Source organism: Fundulus heteroclitus, chromosome 22, assembly GCF_011125445.2.
Source record: "Fundulus heteroclitus isolate FHET01 chromosome 22, MU-UCD_Fhet_4.1, whole genome shotgun sequence".
Classification (NCBI taxonomy): Eukaryota; Metazoa; Chordata; class Actinopteri; order Cyprinodontiformes; family Fundulidae; genus Fundulus; species Fundulus heteroclitus.
Window position 1 is genome coordinate 5,717,056 of NC_046382.1, and position 19,076 is coordinate 5,736,131.

Genomic DNA, 19,076 nt, shown 5'->3' on the forward strand with positions numbered 1-19,076 from the left:
TTTCTTCTGTCTGTCTCTCTCCTCTCAGGACTGTCTCTCCTTTCCTCTGCCATCTCACTCCTCACAGCATGCTCTCTCGCTTTTTGTCAATCTGAATATAATAATAAAATGTATCAGCTGAGAAATCCAGAGAAAAGAACTTGTACAGATAAAGGTTTTACCACTTTTGTTAAAATTGTAATGGATTTTTCTCTGGCATCTGTTATCTCAGCTTATTATTAAGTTTGAGCATTTGCTTTATTATAAATATTCTATTGGGAACATTGGGTTGTGACATTTGGATGTCATTGCATTTTGTTTATATTCTTTAAAAAAAAAATCCTAAGTCTTCTTTAAATGCATTTGGAATATTTATGTGTGAGGGCTTAGTCAAGACAAAATATCACCTTCAAGTGGGGAAAGCTTTTGTTATTGGTTAGAGATGGTCCACCATCATACGTGAGTCAGTGCTGTGAATCCACTGCTCCCCCAAAATTGTGTTGGTAGTAAAAAAAATATTTTAGACTTAATAAAAAAAAACGTTTTAAATACACTGTGAGCTTCTAAACTGTAGATCTTTTATATGATGATGTTGGTTGTAGAACTACACTTTATATTCAACACTTTATTATTATTAAAGAAGCATTGTTTTAATCTTCAAACAGCCAACAGGTAGATTTTGTGCGGTAGAGTTAGTAAAAGGTAGTAAATATAACTGCAGTTCCTGTATAAACCTTGATTTTAGCTTGTCTGTGTTTTACTTGTCTATTTAAATGTGACTTTTTTACAGTTGTGTGCACAGCTTTTTGTTGACCTTCATTATTGTAAAGGTGGTATGTTATTTGCTGATCATTATCCTCTGTTTAATTGCCAGTTGTTCAATAAAATTGATTATATTCTATCAAGACTGACCTACAAAACATCCTAATTTACAGTAAAACATTTCCATCTTCTTGTCTAGTCATGTGACCACATAACAAATTCAACAAAGATCCATCAGGTGCAGGGGTCACCATTGTCTTGATTTCGGCCTAGTGAAATCATCAGACCGTCTCTGATGCTATGAAAAGCTGCAGATTCACTTGCTAAGACACCGCCCCTCACAGCTAGGTTCCCACAACATTAAGGCCCAGGAGACACTCTTTTTCAGGACACAGCAACTCAGCCACGAAGTGGTAGGCCACTTCGTGGTGACTGAGTGGTGTCAGTGGATGCTGAAGTACATAGTGTGAAAAGGGCGGCAGCTTTCTGCAGAGTCAATCCCTACACACCTCCAAACTTTATGTAGCCTTCAGATTATCTCAAGAACAGAGTGCAGAAAGCGTCATGGAATAAGTTTCCATGGTCAAGCAGCTGCGTTCAAGCCATGCATCAGAAAGTTTAATGGAAAGTGTTGGATGCAATGGTGTAAAGAAAGCTGCCACTGCACACCAGAGCAGTGGAGACAGGTTATCTGGATTGTTGAATCACAGTTCTCCATCTGGAAATTTGATGGACGAGTCTGGGTTTGCGGGTTTCCAGGAGAACGCTACTTTTCTGACTGCATTGTGCTGAGTGTAAAATTTGGTGGTGGGGGTATTATGGTGTCGGGCTGTTCTCCAGGAGCTGGGCCTAGCCCCTTGGTTCCAGTGAACCTTCTGTTCAAAGGATCCTAACCGTGTGTATAGCCACTAAAGGTGAGCTGTACTCTTTCTGTTATATTTAGCTCTATTTTTCTTTCCTGCATGGCAGTAGATTCTGGTTCTGGGTGGAGAGAGTCCCTGAAGTTCACTCCATAGTTTGTTAATGAACCCTTTCAAGGTCAGAGGTCGTAGTGAAAGTAACGCTGGTTCTGCTCTGAGGGGCCTGGATGTAGTTGTTGTCTCAGCCAGCAGCGGTGCTTTTACCTTATGCTGGGCCTCATTCATTAGTCACTGTAATGTTAGTCTGGTTAGGATTTTATTCACGCTGCTTGTGTTATTCAGACTGAGTGACTATTTGGTATCTTTGTATGTTTAAACTGCGATTCTGACCATTCTGTTCTTGTTGTTGTGTTAGTTAGAAATCACACCTGCAACCTCACACTGGATCTCTGCATTCTGGCTCTGAAATGGCTCTTATTTCCACCTTCAGAACCAGGGATAAACCTAGAGAGTTCTGGTGGTTCTAGTTGTGTGCAGCGACCACAGACACTATATAATGGATTATGGATATAATGGGTTCTACAGTTTATGGCAGCGACCCGCTGACAGACAGAGACAAACTGGGTCGGCTCCTTTTCCTGGTGCCGCTGCAGGACTTCATCACATTCAGAGTCCAGATGCTTCTGGTTTTTATGTGTGAGCAGGAAAATAACCTGGGAAATGTCTAAAGGTCCAATTAGTGAAGAGTCCAGAAGAAGTTCTGCTCTGGAACTGACATAAATGTTCAGCAGGACAAAGACAACTGAGAGTCAGAACCTATCTATCAGAACTTGGTCACATCTAAACAAATAAACATGAAAGGGCTGGTTGGAGTCCAAATGATGCAGAGACAGGACCATGTGTCCCCTGGCAGAGTGGACTTTAGAGGCTGATTCAAAGAAGACATTAGAACAGAACCACAAAATAAACGGGAAAAGGAGAAAAGAGGTAAGCAGAACTTTTCACATCCCAGATTGTTCTGCTGAACCTTGAAGGTGTGTTGTTCTGTCCAACTAAGGTTCTATTCCTCTATTACTGACGTGTCTCTGTTCCTGGTTTGATCCGACCCGGTAAACAAACTGTTCCAGAGTCTGTTCTCCCCCATGATGTTAGCCATCAGGACCAGGTGCAGGGTGTTAACGGATCAGAACCTGTAGCTTGATCAGGACTTTTGACTCTGCTCTCTCTGTCTGTCAGCTTCTTCTGAACAAAGCAGAGAGCAGAAAACTGAAGCAGCTTCCTGTTCCTCGTTTCCAGACTAGAACGTCCACATGTTATTTTGAGGAAAAACTGCCTTTAATTTAACAAGAAGCTGTTCAAACCCAAACCTCCCACAGATGACTTTGATTTTTCAGCAAAAGAAAATGACAAAGAAAACAAAACAGCAATATTAACCAGAGGAGAAAAAAAATACTTTTAACTGAAAATCAGAACTATGAAAATCAAACTTTTCTCCTCTGATCTGGTTTTACTATTTTGTTTCTTTTATGGATTCTTTGTGTTATTTGTTGATGAACTTTGGACTGAAATGAAGTTGTTTATTTCATCAGTATAATTTATTCCTGTAGTCGGGGTTATCCGCTGCAGGAATGTCTTCTGCTGCTTTTTAAAAGCATCCTTCATCAGACTCCTAGATTTCTCCAGCTAGATTCTGCTGCCAGGCTAAGATTGCCTAGGTGCTGTTTAATGCCAGGGATAGCTCTATCTGGGGCAATAATGAGAGTCTCACTTTTATTCGGGTTTAGTTGGAAACAATTATCCCTCAGCCATTGCTTTATGTGTGAAAGGCAGCTGATCAGGAGCTCGATTTATGAAACTTGGATGTCTTAACAGAACAATAAAGATGGTGGGAGACAACAATAAACAGTTGTATAATCCTAAAACCCAGAACAGAGCAAACCTCTGTTTCTCCTCATGTGTAAAGAACAAAAACATGGCAGAAATCCCACTGAAACATTCATTCTTCAAACTTTTCTGCAGCATCAGTCTCATCTCTCTGCTGTCCTCCTCCTCCTCCTGATTGTCGTCCACTTTTACAACCCAACGCTCCTCCAATAAAACACCGCCTCCTTTTTGATTCACCGGCTCCCTGAAGGGATGATGACCCTGTTACCATGGTGACGGCTGATAGTTGCTCATTGAGGTAATTAACAACCTGGTTGAAAACACGTGGCGGCAGAACAGAGCAGGATGAGCAGACAGAGGGCCCACTCTGCAAGTTATTAGCAATACAAGCTAATAAACAAGGTGTTTCCTTGTATTTGATGCTTTCCAGCCTGAAGGAATGTCTTTACTACTATGTTGTGTTTTATAATGTGGCTGACTGGTTTAATGAGGTAGAAAACATCAGAAGTTTCCATTTTTCAGGTCCATTTTCTGATTATTCTGATCCAATCAGCATCTTTAGGAGGTTCTGAGGTTTCAGTGAAGGTCAGATTCCATCCTGACTGACGGCTTCTTGGTTCAGAGACACAAACACTGAAATGACTTTCATGTCTCCACAAACTTCTGTCTTTTCCTCAGAAAACAAACTGATAATCAGTCTTCTTGTCACAGAGCCTTCGCTGCATCTAGACATCATCTCCCTGAAGAGCCCTTCTTTCTACCTATGTTTGTCTCATTTATTTTGAACCAGGTTAGGATTTCATACATTGTGTTTCTTTATTTCTATAAATCCATCATTGGACATGTTTTGTCCTCGGACTGGTGCTACTCTCTGAATGTTCCTCCTGATTGGACAGAAAAAGCATTTAGCTTTGCTGCAACCTTTTAATCTGAAACATATCCAAAGCATAATGTTCATCCAGAGAGAGAAGAAGATGAACTGGAAGATGTCCATGTTGTTTCTGCCTGATGTGAACGAGTGGATGAATATTAAGTGTTCCTGTGAAACGGCTCAAGGACTTTGTTTATGCATGAATGAGCAAAAGAAAAACAGGTTTTCTCAGTGAAATCTTCCTTTATTTTCCTCCCTGCAAACACACTGACGCACACGCTGCTGCAGACTGACGCCTGGTGAAGTGATGCTGAGCTTCAGGCTCAGAAATGCAACAATTTGTTCTGGACCAGAGCCACAAAGGAGGGAAGTCTCTATTATTAGTGTTGATTAATCTAATAAATCAGAATCAAATCAATGTTAGACTCGCTGCAGCTGTTGCAGAGCTTGTTGGTGGAAACGTCTCATGAAGTCCAAATGGATCTTCTCCTGGAATCACTGGCTGATCAAACATCTGCTGATTCCTTAATTTTCCTGAACATCAGATCCATCCTGCAGGAGGTTCTGTTGGTTCTGGGTATATGATGTCTATGATTTAAACCACAGATATTATAAACTTGGACGCCTCATTGGGCGGAGGTTTGTACGTCAACATCACCGCCATATTGTATGTGGCAGAAAGTCGTGAACATCTATGTTCCCTGTATAAATGTTTTAAGTAAAAAAAAATATATAGAATATATATATAGATTAATTGATAGAGATTGGCTATGTTTTGATCGACGTGCATATATAGATTTTGAAGTATTCTAAATAAGTAGATGTTTATATATAAGTATATGTCCAGATTATAGATGGGTATATATATATATATATATATATATATATATATATATATATATATATATATATATATATATATATATATACAAGTGAGAAACAGAGAGAGAGAAAGAAATAGAAATATATATGTATGTGTAAAAATCACTTTGTTAAATCTAAACATCTTCATTATTTCATAAAATCGTGTGAACCTTTTAAGATCCGGTATAAACAGAGATTAGGAACAGACTTTTTGGGGGAGTATTAAAGAGATAAAATTACTTATATGTCATAGGAAAATAAAGTAAAAAAAAAAAAGACAAAAGTAGTAAAATTATGACTAAACCATTATATTATGAGAATTAAAGGGGAACATTTCCAGAATAGTCAGTTTGCAGAACTATCTTAGTCCTGGAGTAATAGGGCCAGGTTAGATTCTTATAATTATTTTTATTCTTTACGAGAATAAAGTCAGGAGAATGACGCCAAAGGGATATGAAAATGAACTTGTAATATTACAAAAATAAAAATATTACAGTATTATTGAGATTAAAGTCCCTCTGATACCGTTTAGGTGACTAAGTCTAACAGCAGATTTGCCACATTTAAGATGGCGGACGCTCTGACGCATCGCAGCAAAGGCAGAACCCGCCCAGCAAGGTGTCTACGTTTATATGTCTATGGTTAAACCAGGTTAGATGTGACGTTGGTTATGCAACGTTCCTCACAGTAACTTTCAGTTAGAACTCACCTGTCCAGGTGTGGCACCCAGTCTGGTTCTACGGTGGTTCTGTTTGGTCTCAGTCTGTTGTTCAGATCTTGTTCTTCAGCACTTTGGACCGTTTGAACAAACTGTAAGTTTGCTTTGTTTCCTACAAGAACTTTCTCTTGAGGAGTTTTCCTCTTGTTTTTGTTCTCTGATGTTTGGAGAACATGTTCTCTTCTGATTTCAGCCCAAAATTTCAACTGTGCTGTTTGAAGACTAATCTAAAGGATTATTTAATTATTGATAAACTGGAAACAAACAGGATGAACAGTTGATATTTCTTTGTTTTATTCACTGAACAAACTGCGTCATGTTTTTATTTCCTGGAATCAAACTCAGCTTACCCATTAAAGTCAAACACATCGGCTTTCTGTTGCTTCCTGACTCCTTTCAAAATATAATGACATAAATGTTAAAATGTGTTTGATTCAGTCAGATTATGAAATATTTGAGCTCTTTTCAGTTCATGTCTTTAAACCAGCAGATAATCCACATCGAGTTTAATGATTGTGAAATAAAATAGTTGCTGATGTTCAGTCAGAGTAATTCAGTGTCAGCGGATGAAATGTTGCTCTATGGCTCCATCTAGTGGACTGATAGTAGAAGTACAGCAGCTGATGGCAGCTTCCTCTGCCTCTCGCTGCTGTCTGACTGACTGCATTCAACTGACACTGATATGAAGCAGAGATGAACAGCCAATCAGAGGAGGAGCAGCTGATCTTTTTCCAGCACTAATGATGTAAAGGATGATCAGAGTTGATGTGCAGATGAATGATTTGTGTTTCCTCTGCAGGTGAAGGTAGAAAGTGTGTGTGAGCTGATGTGGATTTGAATTCAGCAGCATGGGTCAGTGTGTGGTCAAAGAGGAGGGAGTCCCTCCCACTAAAACCACTCTGTGTGGGGAAGCTGAGAGTCAGAGCCACGATCAGAGGTGAGATCAGCATCTCTAAGTGTAAGTTTTGTTCTCACAGGATTCCTAAGAGACTGACACCTAAACCAGAACCAGAACCCAGTCTGAAATATTTTCATTCTGGCATGTGTTTAACGTGAGCTCAGCTCTTTTTCCCACATTTCTATGTTCATATGTGAAGCGGTGTGTTGGATGTTCTCCAGAACCACAGCAGTGAAAGTGGAAAGAATGGATGTTGTTGGAGGCGTCCTGGATGCTGCTACATCATGTTTAACAGCTCTGATCTGTTTGCTTTTGGGCCTCATTGATTAGTCGCCATCATTAAACACTTTTCTCTGCTTAAAGTCAAAGATTTAGTTTGGACTGGAGCTCACTCTGATTGGTTCTGTTCTCCAGCATAAGATGGGTTCTTTGCTGTAATTCCTGGAGTTCTGAAGAACCTCATCAGTATTCTCCACTTAAACTCCCTCCATGTGTCTGAATTTGTAGTCAGATGAGCTTCAGTGCAGATTGTCTCCCAGTCCTCTTCAGAACAAACTGGGCCCGGTTCTTCCTCTCATCTCTGCTGAATTGCTCCAGAGTTCTGCTCCTTCATGGACCCAAAAATCCTGTAGAAGATCCAAAATATTTCTTTGCTGCTCTTCCTACCTGGACATCAATCAGAGCTTCTCAATGGGAGCTGGAGCTCTGATTTTACTCCTGATGTGACATCAGGGAGGATCTGAGCTGAGAGCATCTAAAATGATCAGTGTTGGCAGTTTATGTTCACTTTTAAGTCCTTTAACTGTTTTAAACTGGCCGTTAGCAAATAGTTGTTCAATGTAGGACAATGTGTGTCTGAGAGACATGTAATGTCCATGTTTGCTGCTGAAAGAGACTGATGGTCTGACCCCCCTCCTCCTTTCAGGGTGGAGCCTGCTGGAGAACGATTGTTGACACCAGGTCTGAGGAAGTGTAAGTGTGTTTTTCATTTGATTCATGACAACAAAGCAGCTCACATTTAACCATTTTCAAGCTGTCCATCACTCATTCAGGAGTCATCATCAAAGTGTCAATAAATGATCAATAACTGCAGCTGGATTGTCTTTGTTCTCTCCATCAGATTCCTGTAAACTCACAATCGACACAAACACAGTTAGCAGAAAACTCAAACTGTCTGAAGACAACAGGAAGGTGACATATGTGGAGGAGCTTCAGTCATATCCTGATCATCCAGACAGATTTGATCAGCCTCAGCTGCTGTGTAGAGATGGTCTGACTGGTCGCTGTTACTGGGAGGTCGAGTGGACAGGACATGTTGAGATATCAGTGAGTTACAGAAGAATCAGGAGGAAAGGAGGCGGTGATGACAGTTGGCTTGGAAGGAATGATCAGTCCTGGAGTCTGAGATGCTCTGATGGTCGTTACTCTGCCTGGCACAATAACATAGAAACATCTATCTCCTCCTCCTCCGTTTCCAACAGAGTAGCAGTGTATGTGGACTATCCTGCTGGTATTGTGTCCTTCTACAGCGTCTCCTCTGACTCACTGATCCACCTCCACACCTTCAACACCACATTCACTGAACCTCTGCTTCCTGGCTTTGGGTTATGGTCCAGTTTCAGTTATGGTTGCACAGTGATTTTATGCTGAGTTGAGTCTAAAGAGTCTCTGTCAGGATCTGGGTTTTTGTTTTGACTGTTTGTTTATTTTTATCTATTAGTTAAACTCTCCAGCTTTAAAGCTCAGTTTTGGTTTCGGGTTCTTTCTTGTTTGGTTTCTTTTATAGCTTGTGTTCTGTTTAGGTTCTGTTTTGGGTTATGGTCTAGTTTGGATTTTGTTGTGGTTTGATTTTGTTTATTATCACTTCACTTGGCCTGCTCTGTTTACTTCTCTGTATCCAGCCTTTAATCAGTCACTCAGTTCACCTGCCTGCTATCTGCCAGCTCACCTCGTAGACAACACCCTGTCACTCCTCTTCTCCAGTCACCATCCAATCAGTGTCAGTTTTCTTCCAGTCACTTCCCTGTTCCTGATAAGCTCCACCCATGTCAGTAATTAGTCTTCACTCCTGTTCACCTGCTCACTCCCCTATATAGTCCTGTCACAAACCTCTGCAATGGGCCAGATCAATTCGAGCCACTTGGTGAGTCTTATCCAGCATTGAATTCTGTTAGCCCTGTTGATACCGACCCGATTGCCTTTTTGATTCTGAGCCAGCCTGATCCCTGAACCTGATTTTCTTGCCCTGTATGATTGCTTACCTGTTTCTCTGACCTGGACCTGCCTTGGGATATTTTGAGTTTTGCCATGTCCTTGTCTGTACTTTTGCCTGTTTTGGACTGCCTTTCATGTACTGGATTTTGGATTGCCTTTGTAAACCATTGAGCCTTGCCTGTCCCTGTTTAGTATTAAAATCCATTTTTTTTTTTGCTTAAAACTTCTCTTGTCTGGCTAAATACTGGGTCCATCTGTCTCTGGTTCCTGACAGTCTCCTCCTGTCAGAGAAAGCCTCTCCCTGTTGAACAGAGAGTTCAGTCTGTTTATGTCTGTCTCTTTCACTCAGAAACACGTTTTCACATTCATGGATTCAATCTGTTTCAGTCTCATGACTGTGGGAGGAAGCCGGAGTACCCTGAGAGAACCCACGCATGCACAGGGAGAACATGCAAACTCCATGCAGAAAGAGGGGTTGGATTTGAACCCAGAACCTTCTTGCTGCAAGGCAACAGCGCTACCCACTGCGCCACTGTGCAGCCCCATCAACCATTATTGTTCCAAAAAAAAAAAAAAAGGTCTTGTGTGAACTGCATTCATACAATTTAAGTCTCCCGCATGCGCAGTTGAGGACGCGATGACGTCACACGTAGCAAGCGTGCTAATTGTTTGCGGAAGTAAACATGGATTGTAATGCTGCAGCGTATCTGGCGTTCCTTAAGGTCTTCTCCAACCGGAGCCAGTAACACAATCTTTTTAAGGAGATTGAAAAGAAAAGAGCCACATTTTTGGCAGTGGCGTTTTTGTGGGGCAGTAACAGCAACATCTGTACAGAGAAACTTGTGGGTGCGGAGTAAAAGCCAGGAATGATGGGATAGTAATGTGAGCCGCTTTACTGATACGGACTTAATTCATAAAAAGGCAACCTTTATGTGCGTCTGAATGGATCTCTTTAGTGTTCTCACGTAAAGATGTAGTGGTATCAAGGTAGAAACGAATGTGTGAATATGTGACCAGGGCAAATAATAAAGATTTGTTCCGTTCCGGTTTGAACACGACTATGCCTCGTCTCTTTAAGAACCCACAAAAACATAACAGAACATGGTGTCAGAATGTGCTTAAGAGTGCTGTTCAAGAAGAGGGGCCAGAAAGACGAGCGTAAATACCAGAGGGTATAAGAAGAAAAGACAAAGTTGCGGAAACTGTAAGAAGAACGGTTGGCGGGAGCTAATGGTAACTGGCCCGTAACAAAGCCGTAACAGCGGGGGGGGGGGGGAAAGGAAAAAATGGCCCAATATCAAGTAAAACCGCCTGAGCAGTTCTCATTCAAGGCAGAAGATTGGACGAAGTGGATAAAACGCTTTGAAAGATTTCGGGTCGCGTCAGATCTGGATATACAAGCCGACGAGAACCAAGTAAATGCGCTAATCTACTGTATGGGGGAGGAAGCAGAGGATATTTTGGTTTCCCTACACCTCAGTCCGGAACAAGCAAGTGAGTACGAGACAGTCAAACAAAGATTTGAGGCTCACTTTGTAGCTCGAAGAAATGTTATTTTTGAAAAAGCAAAGTTCAGTCAGCGGCAGCAAGAGGTGAGCGAGACAGCTTCATCACCGCGCTGCATTGTTTAGCTGAGCACTGTGGATATGGTCCACTGCATGACGAGATGGTGAGAGACAGACTTGTGGTCGGACTCAGAGACTTGCGGTTGTCAGAACAATTACAAATGGATCCAGAATTAACTCTTGTGAAAACAGTCGCAAAAGTTAAACAGAGTGAACTCATTAAGAAGCAACAAGAGCTATTAAAGACGAACTTCAAGGCAGAAGTCGTGAATACGCAGCTCGACAATGTGCAGTCAAAGCCACAAGGGGGCGTCAGAGTCAAACAAAACAAATGGCAGCCGAATCAGACGTTTAAAAAAAACCGACCCTGCTCAAGGTGCGGAGACACAAAAGGTCACGCATTTCTCCAATGTCCAGCAAGAGAAGTCATATGCAATAAGTGCAAAAAGAAAGGACATTTTGCAAGGGTGTGCAAATCAAAGATAGTGCATGAAGTACGTGTGGCAGCAGTGTCAGAGGTTGCATCTTCAGAGGAGATTGTATTTTTAGGAACATTGTCAAGTGATTCTGCAGACAGTCCATGGATGACAGAATTAAAAATTGACAATAACAGTGCAGTGTTTAAAATTGACACTGGTGCTGATGTGACTGCAGTCCCAACACATATGTATGAGAAGGGACAGTACAGTGACCTACAGAACACTAAAAAAGTGCTCATGGGGCCAGGTAGATCACAACTAAAGTTAAAAGGAAAATTCACAGCTACCTTGCAAAGAAAAGACATACACGTAATGGAAGACATTTATAAAGACACACATCTTCGGCGGCCATAGCAGTGAGTATACGCGTTGCTGTTGGGCTGTATGGACTTGCAACAGATGCTTGTTACCGCACCATAACCAACCTCTTTGGCCCAGTCAGGTCCACCGTTAGTGACGTTTGTCAAGTATCAATGACATGTAGGTCGGATAAATGTGACCTTGCCGTACAGCAGTGTTGTAGTACTCGAGTCCGAGACTCGAACTCGAGTCCGAGTCATTAGCTAAATTTGGAGACTCGTGACTTGACTTGGACTTGAGCACTGATGACTCGAACTTGGACTCGGACTCCTACATTCAGATCATTCTGACTCGGAAATTGAGAAAAAGACTCGACTTTTTTTATATCATTAGGCTATAATTTTAATATGTCATTAGAATATTATTTGGTGCATGATTTTAATATCTAAATGTCGTACCGCGCACGTGACGTCACCATCTTATGAGCAACGCCCCTTGCCGCTAAGGAAGGGCAAACAGTGTGAGAGCGCGCAAGTAGCAACCAGCCATTACACATGCAACATATACAACGATATGACCGACTTTACAGCTGTTAAACTTTCACAAGAGGATGTCCAGGCGCCCATTTTACTGGTAGAACTGTGGAACAACATACCAACGTTCAGCTCAAACGATGGATTGAGTGTCGAGGGCTCGGAAAGACTGGAAAACTGGCCAAGTTGATAGGAAGGTAAGTCGTTGTTTTTCTCCTGCTCGGCGTTCATGGCGTCATTTGCAGTTTTTTTTCTGTTTGTAGTCACCGTCCAGGAATCGGTATACATTTTCCGGCCCGCCGAACAATTTAGTCCGGTCCGGTGGCCAAATGCATTATCATTATCCAACGGCTGTATCTCCTCGCTGCATCGACCGATCCACACCAGATTTGTTGTGAGTCATGGGGGAACGCTGCCGAACGCGTTTGTGGGAATCGCCCGGTGGACGGGCGAGGAAAATGCGTAACAGCATCTGCGGTGGCGGGCGGCCGGCGGTGCGCGAACCCCGCCCGCCGGCCGGCACCGTGGCGGGGTTCGCACGCGGCGTTGCACGAACCCCGCCGGCCGGCCGGAGCCGCGGCGGTGGCCAATAGGCCGGAGTGCACTTGGCTGCGAGGGCCGATCGATGCCGCTTGCGGCTTTAACATCCTTCATATGCGGCCTATCAGCGTACCTCGAGTCGCTGTTGCGCGTTCCATAACAACAATGTTTAAAAACCATGGTTAGGAGACGTCTTAGACTTGGAAAAAGCAGTAGTTTTACCGAGTAAAACCAAGGGTAACTACAGCGAAAGAGTTATTAGTGCAATGGAATGTTACTGCTTCATGTCATACATCACACGTCAATAGTGACTCGACTCGGACTTGACTCGGATGAGTAGTGGACTCGACTCGGACTCGACTCGGATTTTTTTTTAATGACTTGGACTTGACTCGGACTTGAACACTGGTGACTCGAACCTGGACTCGGACTCGAGGCATAGTGACTTGACTACAACACTGCCGTACAGACATAGGTCACATTTGAAAAGATCAGATACGTATCGGATTCAGGACCACATATCCAAGCGACCCGAGTCGCATTTAAAAAAAAATCCGATCTGTGTTGTTCAGACTGTCAAGCTCAGATACAGGTCGCATATGTGCAAAAAAAAATCGGAATTGGGTCACTTCAGGCTGCAGTGTGAACGTAGCCTTTGTCGTTCCACATGTACCTATTGTTGTTTCCAGTTATATTTTCCAGCATTATGGGAACAATCAGGAAGCAGAAACAGCTGATCAGTCATGTGAGGTAAATGTTTCCCACCTCAGAACTGATTCGACAAATGTTTCCTTCTCTTTAGTGCATTTACAGTTTTTTGAAAAAAGAGAGCGTAAAAAAATGTATACAAAATTTAAGTTGTTAATCTAAATTATGCCTTTCTATCAACCTGTTCTGAAGTGATATTTCAAAATGGTAATTAAAAAGGTTGATGGCAAACATGTCTTTTGTCTCAGTGTGAGAAGGAGTGCTTTTCTGTCCAAATTTCTTCTTCTGTCTGTCTCCTCTCAGGACTGTTTCTCCTTTCCTCTGCCATCTCACTCCCCACAGCATGCTCTCTCTCCCTTTTTGTCAATCTGAATATAATATTAAAATGAAAAATAAAGTACTTGTACAGATAAAGGTTTTTGTTAAAATTGCAGTGGATTTTTCTTTTTTGGGCATGTTCACTCTGGTGTCTACCTGTTGCAGGTGATTTTATTTTACATTAGTTGCTTCTTTCATTTCAATCTGATGTCCAATTCAGCCTGTCACCCTGAATCCCGGACCGAGCCCCCAAATGTTGAAGTTGTCTTGCTTCCCCGGGTTCGTTAATTCGTTGTGCAGGACTTAAAACAATAAATCAGGCATGGACGCAGAATTTAGTTTCACCTTCGCTAAGGGAGAGCAGGTGCGCCCCCCGCATCTGTGGGCCGCGACTCTGACTCTGCTTCTCCCTGCAGTTCCAGCTTGTTTTATCAACTTCAAAAGAGTCACACGAACAAAATGACACATACAGTTCCGTTATACTCCCTAACATCTGGTATACCATAAACGGAATTGTTGTTCTTATTTCTTGGTTCGCTCGGTGGTGGCCTTGAGACCCTCTCCTGGTCTTTGCACAAACAGCACATTTTACCCTAACCTACTCACATTCTACTTTGAAGCATATAAAAGCATGTAGAAGCATATAAAAACATGTTAAACCTTCATACAAGTCTATAAAAACGGATCAAAGTTAATACATTCCACATCAGCTGATTATTAAGTTTGAGCATTTGCCTTGTTATAAATATTCTATTGGGGAAATTGGTTTGTGAAATTTGAATGTCATTGCATTTTGTTTGTATTCTTTAAATAATCCCTAAGTCTTCTTGAAACACATTTGGAATATTTCTGCGTGAGGGCTTAGTCAAGACAAATTCACAGCTGCACCTTCAAGTGGGAAAAGGATTTGTTATGGGTTAAAGATGTGCCATCATCATACATGGGTAAGTGCTGTGAATCTACCGTTCCCCCTTAAATTGTGTTGGCAGTAAACAATATTGGAGACGTAATAAAAAGGTTGTAAATACACTGTGAGCTTCTAAACTGCAGACCTTTTAGATAATTTTAATCTTCAAACAGCCAACAGCTAGAGTTGTTGCGGTAGAGGTAGTAAAAGTTATTAAAGTTAACTGCAATTCCTGTATAAACCTCGCATTTTAGCTTATCTGTGTTAACTTGTCTATTTTAATTTGACTTTTTTTACAGTTGTATGCACAGCTTTTTGTTGACCTTCATTACTGTAAATGTAGTATGGTATTTGCTACTCATTCTCCTCTGTTCAATTACCAGTTATTCAATAAAATTTCTTTCTATCAAGACTGACTTACAAAACATCCTAATTTACAGTAAAATATTTCCATCTTCATCCTGACATGTTTTTTATGACTGCTTTTCTTTAGTTGAATAAATTAGCTGCAGAAACTCAAAGCAATGATGAAATGATATTTCTGCTCCACCTTTCCAGACCTTGAAAACACGTTAAGGAATTGAAGGGAAATGGTTAGCAGAGCTGCAGCTGAACAGAACCACTATGAATTTTGTTCTCTGATCAGAACCATATGTTTAAGACTTTTGAAATGCTTAGAAGGTGGATTTTATCTGTTAAATGGGTCGGTCGCTGTGCAGAACCAGGCTGAAGGATCCAATACGCCTCATGGCTTCCTTAGAGCTCCAGGTTCTATGGTGGTCCAACTGCAGACTGGAGGTCCAAGAGAGGACGCAGGTCTTGTGACCACATAACAAATTCAACAAAGATCCATCAGACAGGAGCAGCTGCATCCAGGCAGTAGTTCCTCTGAAATTGAACACATTTCAAGATTCCAGATTTTATTCTATAAGACTCTGTGATTCTAACCTACAGGATTCTTTGTTCTGATGGTTCTCAAACTCCTGTCACTTCCTGCTTTGATCAGATAAAGTCCAGTCTATGTTGAGTGAGTCAGGTTAATCTGGATGCAGCAGATGAAGATGAAGGAGGAGAATGAGGATTTTCTTCAGATCTTCATGTTTACAACATTGCGGCGAGCATCTTCTTCACTCTGAGGATGGTGAGGCAGGGTTATGAGTCCAGCACTCTGAAATCAGCTTCAGTATAGCTCAAAGGCGCTAAGTAAACAAGATGACTTCAGGAACATGTTTTCAGTGTACAGCACCGTTTTAAACCCTTTTTCAGTTATTTAGGAGTTCTGTTGAATTAAAAAAAGTCATCCTGGTACCAGTATTCAGTTCTGAAACCAAAACCATCAGATTTCTCCAAACAGGCTTGAGTTGGTTTGAAGGTAAACCAGAATTTAAAAGTTGACCCTAGATTAAGAAGAAACATTTCCTCCATACTGTTCTAGTGATTTTGGCTCCTTTAGTGAGACAGAAGAGGAACAGCAGGTTTCTCCAGTTGGGTGGAGAGGAGCTATGCCCCTCCCCCACCTGTTGCTATGAGCCGTCAGCTGTGTATCATGGCGGATGTTAGACCTAACGTGATCCAGCAATGTCAAAACATGATCCCAAGTTGTAAAAAACAGTTTCCTGGCGTGATCAAATCTGTGCAGTACCTTGGCAGAAAACACCCAACAGAACCAAAAACTTGAAATGTGATCTTTCAGTTCCCAATTAGCCATTTTGATGAGAGTGTGGAAATCATCAAAAACACTTATTATGTGAAGATATTTCTTTGGAGGACCTTGAGAGACAGAACCATGATCCAGCAGAACCTTCAAAAAGTTTTTACTGTTATTGTCTAAATGTTAAGAATTTCCCCTCTAACTACAGAATTTTGAGAGTTTCACTCTATCCAGCTCTCATCTAATAGGACAGAGGTCCCTAAGTCTGTCGGGTATTACCTGGTCCAGAATTCTGGGTTATCTATTCAAGTTGGTGTGGATGAATATTCGTCTGGCTGCTGTTGAGAATTAAAAATATATCTTAGTTGGGGTTACTGAGGAAAGCAGAGGGGAGTCTGCTCTTCCTACTCCAGCCAAACAGAAGTTCCAGGGAGACATCACCGGAACAACTTATCTCGCAGAGCCACCCACGGAGGGGCAGCTGGAATTTTATTTTGTTTTCGTTTTTTATTTTTAATAAAGATTAACATACAGTTCTGTGGAGACCGTGGTTGGAACACTGACTCTTTACACCATCTTCTTTAAAGGCGAGAAGAAGACATCTCCGAGATGCAAGACATCATGACAACGATTGAATGCATTGTGTAAAAACGAAAAAAGAAAATGAGAGTTTTGTAACTACTGCATATGTCTTATAAGTTCCATATTCATAAGGTGTTCAATATTAGTATCGTTAGAATCTTGGTTTTGCATTGCATGAAAAAACTGTTTTTTATTCTGTGGTTTGATCTGAGTGTAGTGCTTTCATGGGTTATCTTTATTTCTAAAAAGACATCTTATTAATCTAGGTTAGGACTCTTAAAGTCATATTTAGATCATATAATAGTTTCTGGTAGTTGCACATTTATTTTAGCCTTGCACCTCTCGGATAAAGGTGCTTACTTTTCTTAATTCTAGTAGGTTAGAGATTCAGATAGGTTTCGTAGCTTTTTAGCTTATACTTGGGTTATTTTACATTTAAGGGGAACATTTAAACTTCATTTGATTTCATAAGTCGCCAACAGAGGGGACAGTGGGTTACAATATTACATCTTACTATTTACATTTTGTTTAAGGGTTTCAAGACATAGACTTAGTTTAGCCTAGTTGTTGGTTTGATCTTTGAGGGATCAAAACAGTAGGGGTTGTTGAGAATTAAAAATATATCTTAGTTGGGGTTACTGAGGAAAGCAGAGGGGAGTCTGCTCTTCCTGCTCCAGCGTAAGATAAACATGGAGTTTTATTGTCCCGAGGGGGTGGTCAGCAGGAGAGGGGGTCAGTCATCCTCCCACTGAGCCATGCAGGAGGAGTTTAAAGTTGATAAAAGGAATGTCTTGGTAAAACTTACTTCAGACAGACAGACTTATCCACCGGTGAGAACAACATCTTGTAATGGTATGTACTCTGTCTCCATATTTAATTTCTATGAATTAAATATGCATTTAAACCGTTCTACCTCTGATCAATGATTCCTTATTTTATTGTCAAATCTTAAACCGGGGTAAAAATGGGCCTTTAGTAGCGAAGCAGGATTAGGCCAATAATAAATAAATCACAATTTGGTCAGCCGTGACCCGGATTTGAAATTAAAGTGGAGGAATCTTTTGAATTTGGGCACGAAGAAGTAATCACTTACAGCAAAACAGGGTCGACCCGGAAAAAAGTAAGGAGATTTTGATTCTCCTATTGGCTAAAGATTAGATGTAGGCTAAATCAAGTGTTGCTGTAAATGAGAAGTTTTCTTCTCAAAATATCAGAGGCTGAACGGTATAACTAGGTTTGAATGGAATTTATGTTGAAACCGAGAAATGACTGAATGGGATTTATGTGTTTGTTTACGTCAGAAAAACTTAGAATTGGATATTAACCTAAATGCCAAGAAGCCTTGAAATGGTGAGGCGAAAAATAAAATAAAACAAAATAAAAAAGATAAAAACATAGACAAAAAAAAGGGATATGTTCTGGGATTGGCCAAACGACAACCAGACTGACAAACTGGTAATTTTATGGCTGAGGTGTGCGCTGCCTCTTGAGAATTAGGGACACTCAAAAAGTAGCAGGGAATAGGACGGCCGAGATACGTAACATCTTTAAAGCCGGGCGTACACTGTACGAGTTTTTCCCCTTTTCGGGCCGATTCTTCAGTCGTGCGAGCATTTTTTGAATCGGGCGAATTTCAGCTTGATCGTAGAGGGGGGGAGGAGGGGGGACTGGCTTCTCACGACTACCTCCCGATCAGGAATCGGACGATTGGTGAAAATCAAACATGTTTGAAATTCAGTCGGCTGTCGTGAGGTTTTCGTGAGCGCATCCTGCTGTTCAAGCAGAGCTACGAGGGGGCGCCCTCCCCTCCTCTCCGTCCCCGCCAGCGGAGGGAGGGGAGCGGGCATCCCTGAAGCAACCTCCGGCCGGTGTTGGGGAGGGCGAGCCGTCAGGTCCGCTGACACGCTGGCCGCCTGTTTCGGCACTCCTCCGCGGTCCGCGCAACGCGCTGGCCGCCTGTTTCGGCACTCCTCCGCTCGCGGGGGGGTGGGGGGGGGGGGTGCGGGCCGGGCGACCTGCCGTGCTGCGCGGCCGCCGGTGCGTCTCGTCCCTCCTCTCTCCCCTCCGTTCCCCCGACGCCCGGTGCCTCCTGCGGGCTTCGCCAGAGCTGGGCTCGAACCCCTGCTCTGGGTCCCTGTCACCTACCGTCGCTCGCCTGCCTCTGCCACCACAGCGAGCGGTCCCAGAGGGGACACGACGTACAGTGTGAGCAGTCCGGTCTCGTCCGAGCGTCGCGCCGCACAGATCGTGAGCGGTGAACTTTTTAAACCCCGCGGTTCCGTCGCACAGTTTGAGATGTATATAAGTACCACGACTGAAAAACTCGTACAGTGTACGCCCGGCTTAAGGTGAGGCTAAGAGCAGCAAGACCCTGAAATGGTGAGCTGTTATAGAAAGATAAGAGATTAAAAAAGGGGCCCCAGGAAGACAATAGAAGGTTGTT